This window comes from Monodelphis domestica, chromosome 5 (genome assembly GCF_027887165.1).
Source record: "Monodelphis domestica isolate mMonDom1 chromosome 5, mMonDom1.pri, whole genome shotgun sequence".
Lineage (NCBI taxonomy): Eukaryota > Metazoa > Chordata > Mammalia > Didelphimorphia > Didelphidae > Monodelphis > Monodelphis domestica.
The window spans coordinates 53,754,669-53,767,922 of record NC_077231.1 but is presented as its reverse complement, the minus strand read 5'-3'; the positions used below and the strand labels follow the sequence as shown (position 1 = coordinate 53,767,922).

At 38.1% G+C, this 13,254-nt stretch overlaps 1 long non-coding RNA gene across 1 annotated transcript; it reads left to right on the top strand.

Moving 5' to 3' along the window:
• Nucleotides 1-2,715: 2,715 nt before the first annotated feature.
• On the top strand, nt 2,716-6,395 carry LOC103094990 (uncharacterized). Its single transcript, XR_008912090.1, has 2 exons — nt 2,716-2,986; nt 5,717-6,395. It is a non-coding gene; the product is annotated as an uncharacterized LOC103094990 (long non-coding RNA).
• Nucleotides 6,396-13,254: the final 6,859 nt, after the last annotated feature.

Here is a 13,254-nt window from a genome sequence, read left to right as displayed (position 1 = left end):
ATAGGGATTCTTAGGTATGGTTTAGTGGCCCATTTCTAATCCCATTTCTATTCAGGAAGCTAAATGGTATAATGGATAAAGCTCTACATATAAAGTCAGGAAGATCTCACTGTAAATCCAACTTCAGACACTTATTAGCTATGTGACCCCACGCAAGTCATTTAAATTCTGTTTGCCTCAGTTTCCTCATCTGTGAAGTAAGATTAATGATAGGACCCAACTCTTAGGGCTGTCATGATAATCAAATGAGATAATAATGCTTGACAGATAGTAAGCACAATAAAAAGGTTAGCTATTATTATTATTATTATATTGAGTTTGATACCACCAAGTTTGACCCATAAGATTATTTTCAACTTTAAACATATTTTTTTCCTTTTTGACATTAATATTTATCATTTGAATTTGATCTACAAGACTCCTTTTGACTCTAAACCTATTTTTCATCCTTGAAAAAAATCGTTTCCTTCTGTTGAAGGAAACTCACCATTAAGGAAACACTTCTCAGAAATGAATAGAAATGCATGTACTCTATTGGAGAGGTCTCATCATTGCCTCTTTGGAGAACTGTAGTTATCCAATTTCATTTTACTGTAAGAAGCCATATTTCATGCCTGCTTGTAATGTACACACTCAAGAGCATTGTTATGGCCAAGATTGTTCTTTCCTTGGTTCAATTCCCAACATAGACCCCCAAACTCCAGCTTGAAGAAGTATCCACCATTGACGTGGTTTTCAAATGGACTGTTTCTGGGAAAGCACCCTGGGCAGCTGATCCACATCCTGGGCATCCTTGTCATCACACTACCAAAATAAGGAACATTGTCTTTCAAGGTTTTTAGCATTTTGCCCAGCCCAACACTGCCACAAACTCCTCTATCCTTCAATCAGCCCAGCCAGCCACACATCAGCAGATGGCTGGCTCTCCAAAAGAACAATGGCTGATGGATCAATCAGAGGAACTGAGCCCTTGACATAACCCTCACTAGTGCTTTTTTTCCCTGAAAGGTGCCCTCCAGTCTTTATTGCTTGCTCACTGTTCTGTGAAAGGAGCTGCAGCTGCCGCCACCTGATCCCTGCTTTTCATCACTGCCTGTCCCTGAGAGTCCATTTGCAGCCCCTTTGTTTTCCTCCTCCCTTCTTAAACAAGGCTCAGATTTCTGTGAAGCCAAGAAGGGGCTGTCTGTTAGGGTTAGAGAGGAAGCAATTAAGGCTCAGTAGAGGCAAGGATGAAAATCAAATCTGGTTCTCAGAAGAAATTCACTAATGTTTGTGCCTTTAGGAAAAGGTGGATAAAAGGAATGGAGGGAAATGATGGAGCTTCTCAAATGGAACTACTGCATTTGACATTCATGGGCAGTTTGGAGAAAGGAGCAGAAAACAGCATTTGTATCTTTAACTCTAGAGCAAGGGTTCTTCACTTGGGATCTAGACAGGGTTTCAGCTAGGGGAAAAAATTACATCTCTATTTTCACTAAACTTCAACTTAAATTCAGCATTTCCTTAAGCTATGAATAAGGGCAACAAAGTGTTATTTCAAGATGGGGCTTACAGGTTGTTTTTGTTGTTATTGTTCAGTCGTTTTCAGTGATGTCCAATGCTTCATGGCACCATTTTGAAAAAATAAAACCCTTACCTTCTGTCTTGGAATCAATGATCCCATTAAAAAAACTCTTACTTTCCAACTTAGAATCAATACTGTGTATTGGTTCCAAGGCAGAAGAGCAGTAAGGGCTAGGCAATGGGGGTTAAGTGGCTTTCCCAGGTCACACACCTAAAGAAGTATCTGAGCTGGATTTGAACCCCAGAAGAAGTATCTTCCTTATTCCAGATACTCTATCCACTAAGCCATCTAGCTTTATCATCCTGCCAAAGGAGTCCATTAGGCAAAAACAAACAAGCAAATAAAAAAACAACAGAGTACAATAGAATTTTTTAAAATAAAGATTAGAATGGAATAAAAAAAAAAGATGAGATGAAACTCATCTGTAAGTAAACAGAGGCTTTTGCATTTCCTCTATATTGATCGGATACATTCACAGACACTGAAACCATGCAATGGCATGTATTTTTATCTTTAAAAACAAAGCTGAAATAGCCTATTACCTCAGAAAGCTTCCGCGTCCATTAAAATGATAGACTGAATTAGTATAGACTAACTCCCACAAAGCAATTTTTCCTACAGGTTCATTATGGGTTCATTTATTCTAGGACAGTAATTCACTTCTTGGGGGAAGGGGGGCTTGATTCTATTTTCGATAATCCTGAGAGAAGCTTGTGTACACTGCTGCAAGTGTGTTGAGAGGCCCACCCTGAGGTCAGATAGAGAACTAGAAGGGACCTCAGGACCAACCAGTTACAAATGAGGAGGACAGGGAGTCAATGTCGGATGTGATTACCGATTATGGAACCTAGCTTCTAGGTTAGCTAGGTGGCATGGCAGATAGAGCGCCAGGCTTGAAGTCAGATTCTTCTTCTTGAGTGGAGTCTGGTCTCAGGCTCTTACTACTTGTGTGAGCCTCGGCAAGTCACTTAACCTGGTCTGCCTCAGTTTCCTCATCTGTAAAATGAGCTGGAGAAGGAAATTATAAAAGTGCTTCCGTGTCTTTGCCAAGAGAAGTCCAAATGGGGTCGCAAAGAATTGGATGCAACTGGAATGACTAAACAATAACAACCTGATTCTAGATAGAGTGTCAGTGTTCTTTCCACTATTATCACAAGATGCTACTTAAAAGGCAACAAGGGGACTGCCCATGAGGAGAAAAATTCATCTTGGTTATTTATGGAATGAATTCACTTCTGAGATATTCAGATGATCCAAGGCATTATTCATTGTCTGCATCATTCCAGTTTAGAACCTCACAATGAACACGAGTATCATCTTACATAAGTGTTGAATGTTGGAAATAAACCATGTTTTCCAGCTTGAGAACAGTTGATGGGCATCTGTGGGAGGAAGAACCTTCCTTTTAGACTCATCTTGAAGGTGGGCTAATTTTGTTTGAAAATTTAAACATTACATACACAAAAATATCATCATTCTGAGATATACTTTTCCTCTCTGTCAGGCATTTCTACAGTGTATAGTTAAAAAAACCTTCCTGAGAATTTGGTCTTCTACATGGACAATATGGTTTCAGTACCTGCTGGAACAGCACAGAAAGAGCTTGTAAACATTGAAATTGGCAAACCAAAGACATTTTCTGAAACTGCCCTTTATAGCTCCCTTTTTTTTGTGGTTTCAGGTTTTTTGTTTTGTTTTGTTTTGTTTTTGTTATAGGTGCTGATCTCTACATATTCTACAATTAGAAGCAATCAGGTGGCTCAGTGGATGGGTCTGGAGTCAGGAAGACTCATATCCTGAGTTCAAAATCTGGCCTCAGGCATTTACCAGTTGTGTGATCCTGGACAAGTCATTTAATACTGCTGGCCTCAGTTTCCTCACCTGTAAAATGAATTGGAGAAGGAAATGGCAAACCACTTCTGTATCTTTACCAAGAAAATCTCAAATGGGATCACAAAAAGTCAGACACGACTAAAAACTACTGAACAACAATGACCTGTTCTACCATTCAGCTAGCTAGTCTTCTTGTTTTTCCTTAGTTACAACTGTCCATTTTCCAGCTCCATGCCATTATACTGGCTGTCCCTCATACCTGGAAGGCTCTTGCATCTTCATCTCTTCTTTTTTCTCACTTCCTTCAAGACTTTGCTTACATCTCATCTTCTAGAGGAAGGCTTTCCTAGTCATGATAGAACCTACTGCATAGGGATTATGAAGAATATAAGAAATAACACATATGAAGTTCTTTATAAGACTTTTAGTAGGTTATTAAGGGACAGTCATTAGAGAACAGTCCCAAACACACTGGTTAAAGACTTGCCTCTACTCTACCATCTTGACTTCGTCCCCAGAAATCCTAAAGACTTGCCTCTGACCACTAACCCTGAGAAACTCAATTACTGTCTCAGTACTCTAGATCATTCTCTGATACTACAAATTATAAGGAAAATGGTAATATGTATTGGCATAAGTGGAGTTCTTTCATTTCTGAGTCTCCTATTACAGAAGATCTTAAACTTTTTCATCTCCAGAGACATTCATACTCTTAAAACTTTTGTGGACTCCAAGAACTTTTATTTATGTGCATTTTATCTTTTAACCTTTACCATATTAGAATTTAAAACCAATACATTTTAAAGTATTTTAAATTCATTTAAAAATAACAATAACCCCATTGCATGTTCTATGAAAAATATCTTTGGTTTCCAAAACAAAAAAAGAGTAGTGAGAAGAGTATTATTATTTTCCTTTTTTTATGAATCTCTTTAACATCTGGCTTAATAGAAAACAAATGAATTCTTGTATTTGCTTTTGCATTCAATCTGTTGTGATTTGTTATTTTGGTTGAAATATAGTAGAAAATTGGCCTCATTACAGACATGGAGTTCAAAAAAGGGAGGAATATTTTAATAGGCAAATAAGACTTTAGATGTTACTATTATTCTCTGGAGACCATTATTTCAATTGTAAAATTATTTAATAGTAAAAAGTAGGCCAGAGAAAGAGAGAAAAACTTGAGCCACATGGCCAGATGCCTCCTCTTCAAGTAGGCTGAGCCAACCTATAGTCAGACCCTGATTCCAGAAAAAAAAGGGCAATTTCCTGTCCCCTTCCATCAGTTTATGCTCTTTGTGATGTCCCTTTTCTTGAGACTGTCTGATTGGAAGACTCAGACCTCAATTGGAACAAGAGGCAGGTCTTTAGAATTCCTAGAGAGTGCATGGTTCTTCACTTGGCTGTGATTTCCCAGCATTATGCAAGCTGATTGACTTCATTACCTAAGAAAATCCTTGTTTACTGATAAAGCAAAGAACTTCAAGTCTGCCTGCCCTTACCAAAGACCAAAGGGAGAGAAGATTCCACTCATGGTCTCGGTCTTAGGAGAGATACAGATCCTACTTCAGTTCTCAAATCAAGTGTGCTTTATCTTTAAAGTCAAGAGGTTGCCTTGGGGGCCAAAAGGGGTTACAAATTAATATTAATTTTTCACATAATATAATTATTAAAATAGTTTTTACCTCATCTAAGGAGTATTGGGTACCCCCAAGGATATGAAGATAACACTTTGGCAATCACTACCCTATAGAAATGAAACCACAGATTTGGATACTAAAAAGAGATGGTAATTATCAATCTCATTCAACAGGTAAGAAACCTAAATTACATGAAAATTCATTCAGGTTTCTTACCTGTCAAATGAAATTGGTAATTTCCATCTCTATTTGTCTCACAGGATTGGAGTTTACTGAGAGAACAATGAGAGTTCTGACCTCCCTGTAAAAACAATATTATCTAACTCCAAAACTTGAATGGTTGTGGTGCCATCAGTTTGGATGACCCCTCTAATAATGCAGATCCTAACTCATCTATTCCTGTAACATTGTTCATAGAGCACTGGGTCTGGGGTCAGAAAGATCTGAGTTTAAATCCAACCTCAAATACTTAACTTTTACTCTGGGAAAGTCACCTAACCTCTGTCTGTCTCAGTTTCTTTAACTATAAAATAGAGATATAATAGTACCTATCTCACAGGGTGGTTGTGACAATCAAATGAGATAATATTTGTGAAGTGTTTAGTAGAATTTGTGGCACATGGTGGGTGTTTAATAAATGATTCTTCTCTTCCTTCTTTCTTCCCAATATTTTATTCAGGAACACAGAGAAGTCAATCCCAGTGGACCCATCAGATATATTTTCTCTCTTCATTGTCATGTGACCAACTCATCTTTTTGTTCAAATGTTTCCCTGATGCTTCTTATATGACAGCTCTTCTTCAAAGTAACCTGTGCACATTCATCAGACACCTCTCCATTGTTCCTCTGGGTTCTATTTATTTTCATTCTTTCAGACTGTTGTGTTCTATTACTCACAGATATACAACAGCATTGGAAGAATACTAGAATTAAAAATACCAGTAATAAAATTTAAACAAAAAATCTGGGGTATGTTTGAGGGTGGTTGCAGGAGCTTTCCTTGAAGAAACATCATGTTATCTAAGTATGAGGATTCCAGGAAGTCTGAAAGTCTTTGGATTCTCACATTCTTTCTTCTTCACCCATATTTTCCAATCTCTCTCATAATCCTCATTTATATCCATCTTTGCCCGAGTATCAAAGGATGGGTTCATTTGGATTAGAAAATCTCTATGCTTTCATCAGCTGCAGTAGATATGACCATATAAGTTGCAATTATTTTTGGGATGATTTTTTTTTTGCAGATACTTATCATAAGTACTGCAAAACAACACCATGACAAAAATGTCTCATGTATGATGTTTCTTGTCCAACCTATGGATGCACAATGAAATCATCTGTCTCTCTCTAAGGAAAAATGTGTGAACAATTGTTTCAATTATATTCAGCTTATTCCTTTATTCTGGTTTTGTTTTCTGAGAGAATATCTAGATTGATATGAATATGTTTCTCCATTAGTAGGAAGCTTGTTGGTTGCACAAGAATCTTGCATTTAGAGAGTCAAATTGATGATTCCAGACAATCTAAAAATTTTGTGATCCTTAGCATCCCCTGCTCCATTTTCTACTGCTCTGTTATGGTCACTTTGGAAACAAAAGGGGTTTCCTAGGACCAAGGGACATTTCTTTGCTTCATTGGGTTGCCCTGGCCAAAGAATCCATCACCAAATGTCCAGTCTTTCAATGATGAGTCTCTCTTGCTGTACTCAGCTAAGTTGGTCCTTGGAAAACACCCAGTCTGTTGTCAGAACTTTACTCAAAGCCTTCCCAACAGAGTAGACCCTGCCAGAGTTTATGCTCCATTGGTATTGTTTCTGGAACCTAGAGTCACCTCAGTGCTACAAGGCTTTGCAAGAGGGCTCTTTGGAGGATTTTAGAGGGTCCAAGCATTGGTAATTATTCAATTAGTTTTATTATGGGGTGGTTCAAACATCAAGATCATGGTTAAAAAAAAACAGGTGAAACAATCAGAAAGAATGATGGTGTCCCCAAGTCATGGAATGAAGATAGTAAATATGTAAGGATTCTCTAGGGCTCAGACTGGAGAAGTATTTAAATATCCTACCTCTCTTTCAGAGAGCCTACTTAGAGTAGATTAGGAATGAGATTTTTGCATAAGAGGAAAAATTATAATAGTCCTGGCAAATAGAATTTGACAAAATGAAAAAATGTGTTTGAAATATGCAAGTAATTAACCCAGAATATCATTCAAATGAATTTTTGATACTCTATAACACATATATTTTTAAAAATCACTCTTTTTATAACCCCCTTCAAGTATATTTCATTTTTAATATAATGTGAACCATGGTGCACTTATTATTCATTCCTGCACAAATTTCCTTTGAAAAAACATCACTTCTATGAGCCTCAGTTTCTTCCTCTATAAAATAAGGTGGTAGAATTAGATGAACCTTCAGGTCCCTATTAGTTATGAGAATTTATTTATCTTATGCTGTAATTAATTCCTGTGTCTGGGATCTAGGTCAGAGATGCCATCCAGTCTGCTGCTTTTTGCATTTTATTTGTCCTTAAGCATCCCAACAATTATTTTAACATTTACAACGAACATTTTAACAGATTTTAGTTAGCAAATGAAGGGGAGAAAGGTTCTTCCTGAGTACATAACCTGCCCACCTTTGGGGGATGGGAGGTGTAGATAGACTGATGGGCCACCTCTTAATTAGCTAGCATCAATTAAAGATGTCTTGGGATAGCCAACAGAGGGGCTGAATAATGAGCTCCTAAAAAATCTATTTATTGAGCAGAGTGACCCAGATTGGGTCATCTCTGGAGAGCCACGGAGACCTGTATCACTTTATCAGTAGCTCACCTAACCAATAAATCTGATATAATCAATAAACTTACATTCTTACCCCCAAATCATTCAAGGTAATTTTAATTATAACCTCTCCACATTTATAAAATTCTAGGATTCTGTGATTGATTGAGCAGAAGCAATGTGACATAGTGGATAGATAGAATGCTCAGCCTAGAGTCAGGAAGAATTAGGTTCAATAGATCAGATATCCTCAAAGACTAGTTCTGTGACCCAGCACTGGCCATTTGACTCTATCTACATTAGTGGAGGAAGTTCCTGTACTAGGAGTTTGAAGCATATCTATGTGATAATGAGACTGATTTTTAATCAATAATCTACATCCAATGAATGCTTCCCTTTTCAATGTAGTCATTTTGGAAAGTTGCACACTTATTTCAATAGTGCTGTCATTACTCAAAATATTTTTGGAATTCTTCCCTTGGAATTGCCTTTAGAGCCTGAAGCACATGCTTTTAATTTTATCAATATCAGACTTGACTGTTTGGGGAAAAGTCCAAATTTACTAAAAACTAAGACTGGTGAATAAATTAGGAACAAATTTTGGGGATCTTTAGTAAAAACAATAACAACAACAACAATAATAATAAGGCTGTTTTACTGAGTAGTTTGTAAGCAGGTTTTGAAGATAATTTCAAAAGAGAAATTTATTTTAAAGTGTTAAGCAATTATATTATCATCGTAATCAATGCACTTCACTCATGATTCAAGTCTCCAAGCTATTTCCTCTCTTCTTTTTCTTCCTCTACTCCCTCCACCACAAACTCCTTGTCCCCTCTCACCAATTCTTCCTCGTTCTAGTTATGTGTCATTTTTCCTAAATGTAACCTCCTTGAAGGCAGGGACTGTCTAGATTACTTGTATTTGTGTCCCCACCAGTTAGTATAGTACCTGGCACACAACTGGGGCTTAATAATGTTTTCTCCTGTCTATCTAATTCCTATCCATCTGTGTCTATCTGTCTATCCATATCATTGCAATCTATTTCTCTCTGTGTCTGCCTATATCATTTCTATCTTCTATTTATCTACTTCTCTATATGTATGACCATCCTGAAGGTACTAGCATATTCATTAAATGAAACAAAACAAAAAGTTCATTATTTCACAATCACATAGACGCCAGTGCTTTTTTATATTGGAGTCATTGGTAGAAAGCAAGCTGAATTTGTAATCCCAAGACCTGAATTTGAATTCCATCTTTGATACTTACTACCTAGCATTGGGAAAGACCTCTCTGGGACTTAGTTCCTCTTGTGAGGAATAAAGGGATTGAACTAACTATCCTCCAAGATCCTTTCTAGCTCTCAATTTTTTTATTCTATAATAATCCCTATGCTTTTCTCATTAGAGAAGTTAATGGCATATCATAGACTTTGAGAGTTTGGAGTCACACTAGAATCCTTCTAGTCTGTCCTCTGTCCAAAGAAGAGTCTCCCCTACAATGCACTTGACAAGTCAGCCCCCCGTTGAAGACCTGATGCTTTCCAAAGCTATTCATCATGTTTTTGTACTATTAGGGATCTTTTCCTGGCATTAAATTCAAATGGGGCTCTTTAAATGCCACTCAATGCTGATTCTGTCTTCTATGATGAAAAAGAACAAGCCTAATCCATCCTCCATGTGACAATCTTTCAAATACTCAAAGATAGCTCTCATGTGCCCCTAGCATGCTCTCTTCCTTAGGCTAAATATTCTCAGTTTTTTTCAAATGTTCTACATTCAATATGGACCCAAGAACCTATTTACCATCATGGTTGCCATGGTGTGTACGTTTTCCAATTTTTCATGATATCCTTCCTCAAATGTGGTGCCAAGAACCTCCCATGATCCTTGAAGTATAGTCTGACCAGGACAGAATTATCACCTCCTTATTCTTATCTATTCTACCACTGTTAATGTAGCCTAATTTATGTCCATTTTTTGATAGCAACAACAATAATAATAGCCACTTACTTACAGAGTCTTTTAAGACTTGCAAAGGGCTTTCCTGTGTTATCCCATTTGATCCTTACAACAAACTTGGGAGGTAAATACTAATTATTAAACCTATTGTACAAATGGGAAAACTGAGACTGAAAAAGGTTAGGTGATTTATCTACTGCTATTAACTCACTGAGTAAATTCCAATTTGGCCCCTTCAGTCTAGCAACTAAGCTGGGGGCTTAAGCTAAGTTGTTCTGAATTTGAAATCCATTCGTGCTGACTGGCATTTTTATCAGTCCATTTTTTTCACCCTAATGAGCCTTTTCAAGACAGGTCAAGCTTGTGATGAGTTGTAGGTTGGCACTGAAACGGTTCCCTTTCAGGTCCATGGTGGAAGCCTGTGGTCTGGGCTCAGAACATTGCTTAAATCCTTTTCTTTGTGCCTGTGCCTTGTAAGTGGGAATCACCCACCCCGATGTTTAACCCGGTCTTTGGACAGCACATTTGACAGACTGGTTCCTTTGTGTGTCCACCGAGGAGTCAGTCACAGAAATTTTTTCTGGCCTACTTCTCTTGTTCCTGAATAAGCCCTTCGATGGCTCCGTTGAGCTCTGGCCTTGAAAAGAGGTTTGCCTGTGGACAGTGCGCCCATGTGAAACAGACGATGATGCCGTCAGGATTCTTAATGGACTTCCCGGGCACCAGCTGCCATTCACCCTTCCCTTGGCTGCTGGCCACTCCCAGAAAACCCCTCATGGTTTCTTTTCCACTTTCATTCTGCTTTTTTCCTTTTGTCACATACTCTAAGTGTCCACAGATGTCAAGTGTAAAAAAAGGCATGTGGTGTTAATGCTCCGGCGCTGGCACGGGGACACTTCCGGAAGGAGATATGACCCTTGCTGGGTTGTTTTGCAGGCTGCCCATCTAAATTTATCATTGCCTTGTGCTGAATTCTATATTCAAAGAGCTGAACAACTTGTGAGCTGGCATGGTGCCATCTTGAGAGATCAGTCAACAAGGCCATCTAGGAGGATCAAGTGTGGCTGTTCAGGGCAAGCATCCTGGCGAGGAATGTCGATGTCGCTATCTCTAAAAGAGGTTGTGTGCTTCTTGGCTGAGAGGGGTCTTCCAAAAATAAAAACAGATAGTATGGCCATTTGTTTGGGGCCTGTAGAGTAAGGATTAGTAATCGGGGCTGGGAGAGGATGGATGAGAGAGGCCAGACCTAAATTAAATATCATTAATCATGTTGACAGGCAGAATCAGAACTGAGCTCATTCTTCCCAGAACAATTATTGAAAATCTGGGAAATGGCAAAATGCAATTAGCATTACCAAATGGTATTTATTTTATTGGAATGTTAGGATAACAGGGTGGAGGCTGAAGGAGAAGGAGTTGAAAATATAAATAAAAATAAATAATGCTTTATTCCCAGAAAAGTACAAATGGTTTCTTAGAATTTGAAATGAATGAGGTCTCAACTTGAGAAAGATGTTTTGTTTTGTTTTGAATTGCTTAGTCTTTGTTTACAGAGATCAACAGTGTTAAAAAGCTGTAAAGAAGCAAAAAAAAAAAGAATGAGGAATGAGAAAAGGCCATTGAATTTGTTAATTAAGAAATCATTGGTAACTGGAAAGAGTGGTTTCAGTGAATAATAAGGTGGAAAGCCAGATGGTGAGAGGTTAAGCAATGAGTGGGAAGAGAGAAAGTGGAAGCATCTGTTGTGAATAGTTTTTTCCAAAGAGTTTAGCCACAAAAGACAGAAGAGATGTAAGATGATGGTTGTTAGCATGATGCAAAGTGAAATAAGCAGAACCAGGAGAACATTATATACAGTAAGTGAAACATTGTGGGATGATCATTTGTACTCAGCTTTGCTACTAATAGCAATACAATGATTCAGGACAACCCTGAGGGACTTATGAGAAAGAACAGTATCCATATGCAGAGAAAGAACTGTGGGAGTGGAAAGGAAGAAGGACAACATTTGGTTTATCACTTGTTTATATGGGTATAGCAGTTGGGGTTGGGGTTTTTAAAAGATTACTCTACTATAAAGATGAATAATATGAAAATGGGATTTGAGTAATTATATATATATATATATATACATATATATATATATATATATATGTCAGGGAAAATATTTGTCAATTCCAGGAGTGGGGGTGGGGTGGGGAGAGGGGAGGGAGACAACAAGAATCATGTAACCATGGGAAAAGTTTTTTAAATTTAAAAATTTTTTTAAAGATGATAGCAGGGATGGAAGATCAAGTGAGGATTTTTTGAGGATGAGGGAGACCTGAGCTTATTTGTGGGTGGTCAGGAATGAGCCAGTAGATGGGGGAAGATTGAAGATTAGTGACAGAATGAGGAATGACAGAGGGGGCAATCTGTTGGAGGAGACTGGATGGAATGGGATTATTTTTATAGGGGGAGGAGTGGATGTTGGTAAAGAGCATGGTTGACTCTTCATGTGATATAGGATTAAAGGGGGAGATAGTAGTGCCCCATGTGCCACAAACTCTGCACCTCAGCCTTTGGACTTCAAAGCCACATGAGGGTACATCAATAGATGATAATGCACAAAGACAATTGTCATTCTCGGTCACCGAGAGACTACCACTACTACTAGTAGTAGAAGGCATCTGAGTGATAGGAGAGGAAGTAGAGAGGAAAAGAGGGAGCTCAGGATGAATAGACCCATTTTTTCCCCTATAAAAATGAGATCAAGTTCTTAGTTGAGAGAAAAAGAAAGGGAGATCCAAGGGAAGTTTGAAGAGGGAAGAAAAGGTTTGGAAGAGCCTCTGTGGATAGTGGGATAGTGACTTGACAAAGGAGGTGTAGAAGGACTGCTTAGAAGGAGTCAGGGTCCCATTTAGGTTGTGTAACATAAATGTATATGTCCCCCTATCAGATTGATTCTCTGATTTCCTCTATTTTCGTTCAATAGCACATGTGTAGGATCAAAAGCAGCAAATGGGTGGGTGTCATCCAGGCTGAAGTCCTGGAAAGATACATTCAATGAATTGACAAGGGGAGCTGGGACCCAAGAGAATAGGATAGTGTATAGAGTTGAACAGGTTCATCAAGGGATCAAGACAGGGAAAAGACAAGAGAGCAGCTGGTACAAAGGAAGATAGATTAGAAGAAAATGGAGGAGCCAAAGGATTGGAGGTTATGGTACGGATGAAGAATGAATTGTGTTTGGTTAGGGAAAACAGAGGGAGAGGTGGAAACATCAATAGGTGATGGGCTAGCTAGAATGTAAGGTGCTTAGTAGCAAGGATTTTTTTTTCAATTTTGCTTTTATAGCCTAGTCCCTGGTACATAGTATGCACTTTTAAAATGTTTATGGTGTAAAGGTCCACATTCAAAAAAGATTTTCTTAACCTAAAGTGAACAGACAAGGCCAGGATAAATAATAATAATTGTATATACCTATAATATGCCA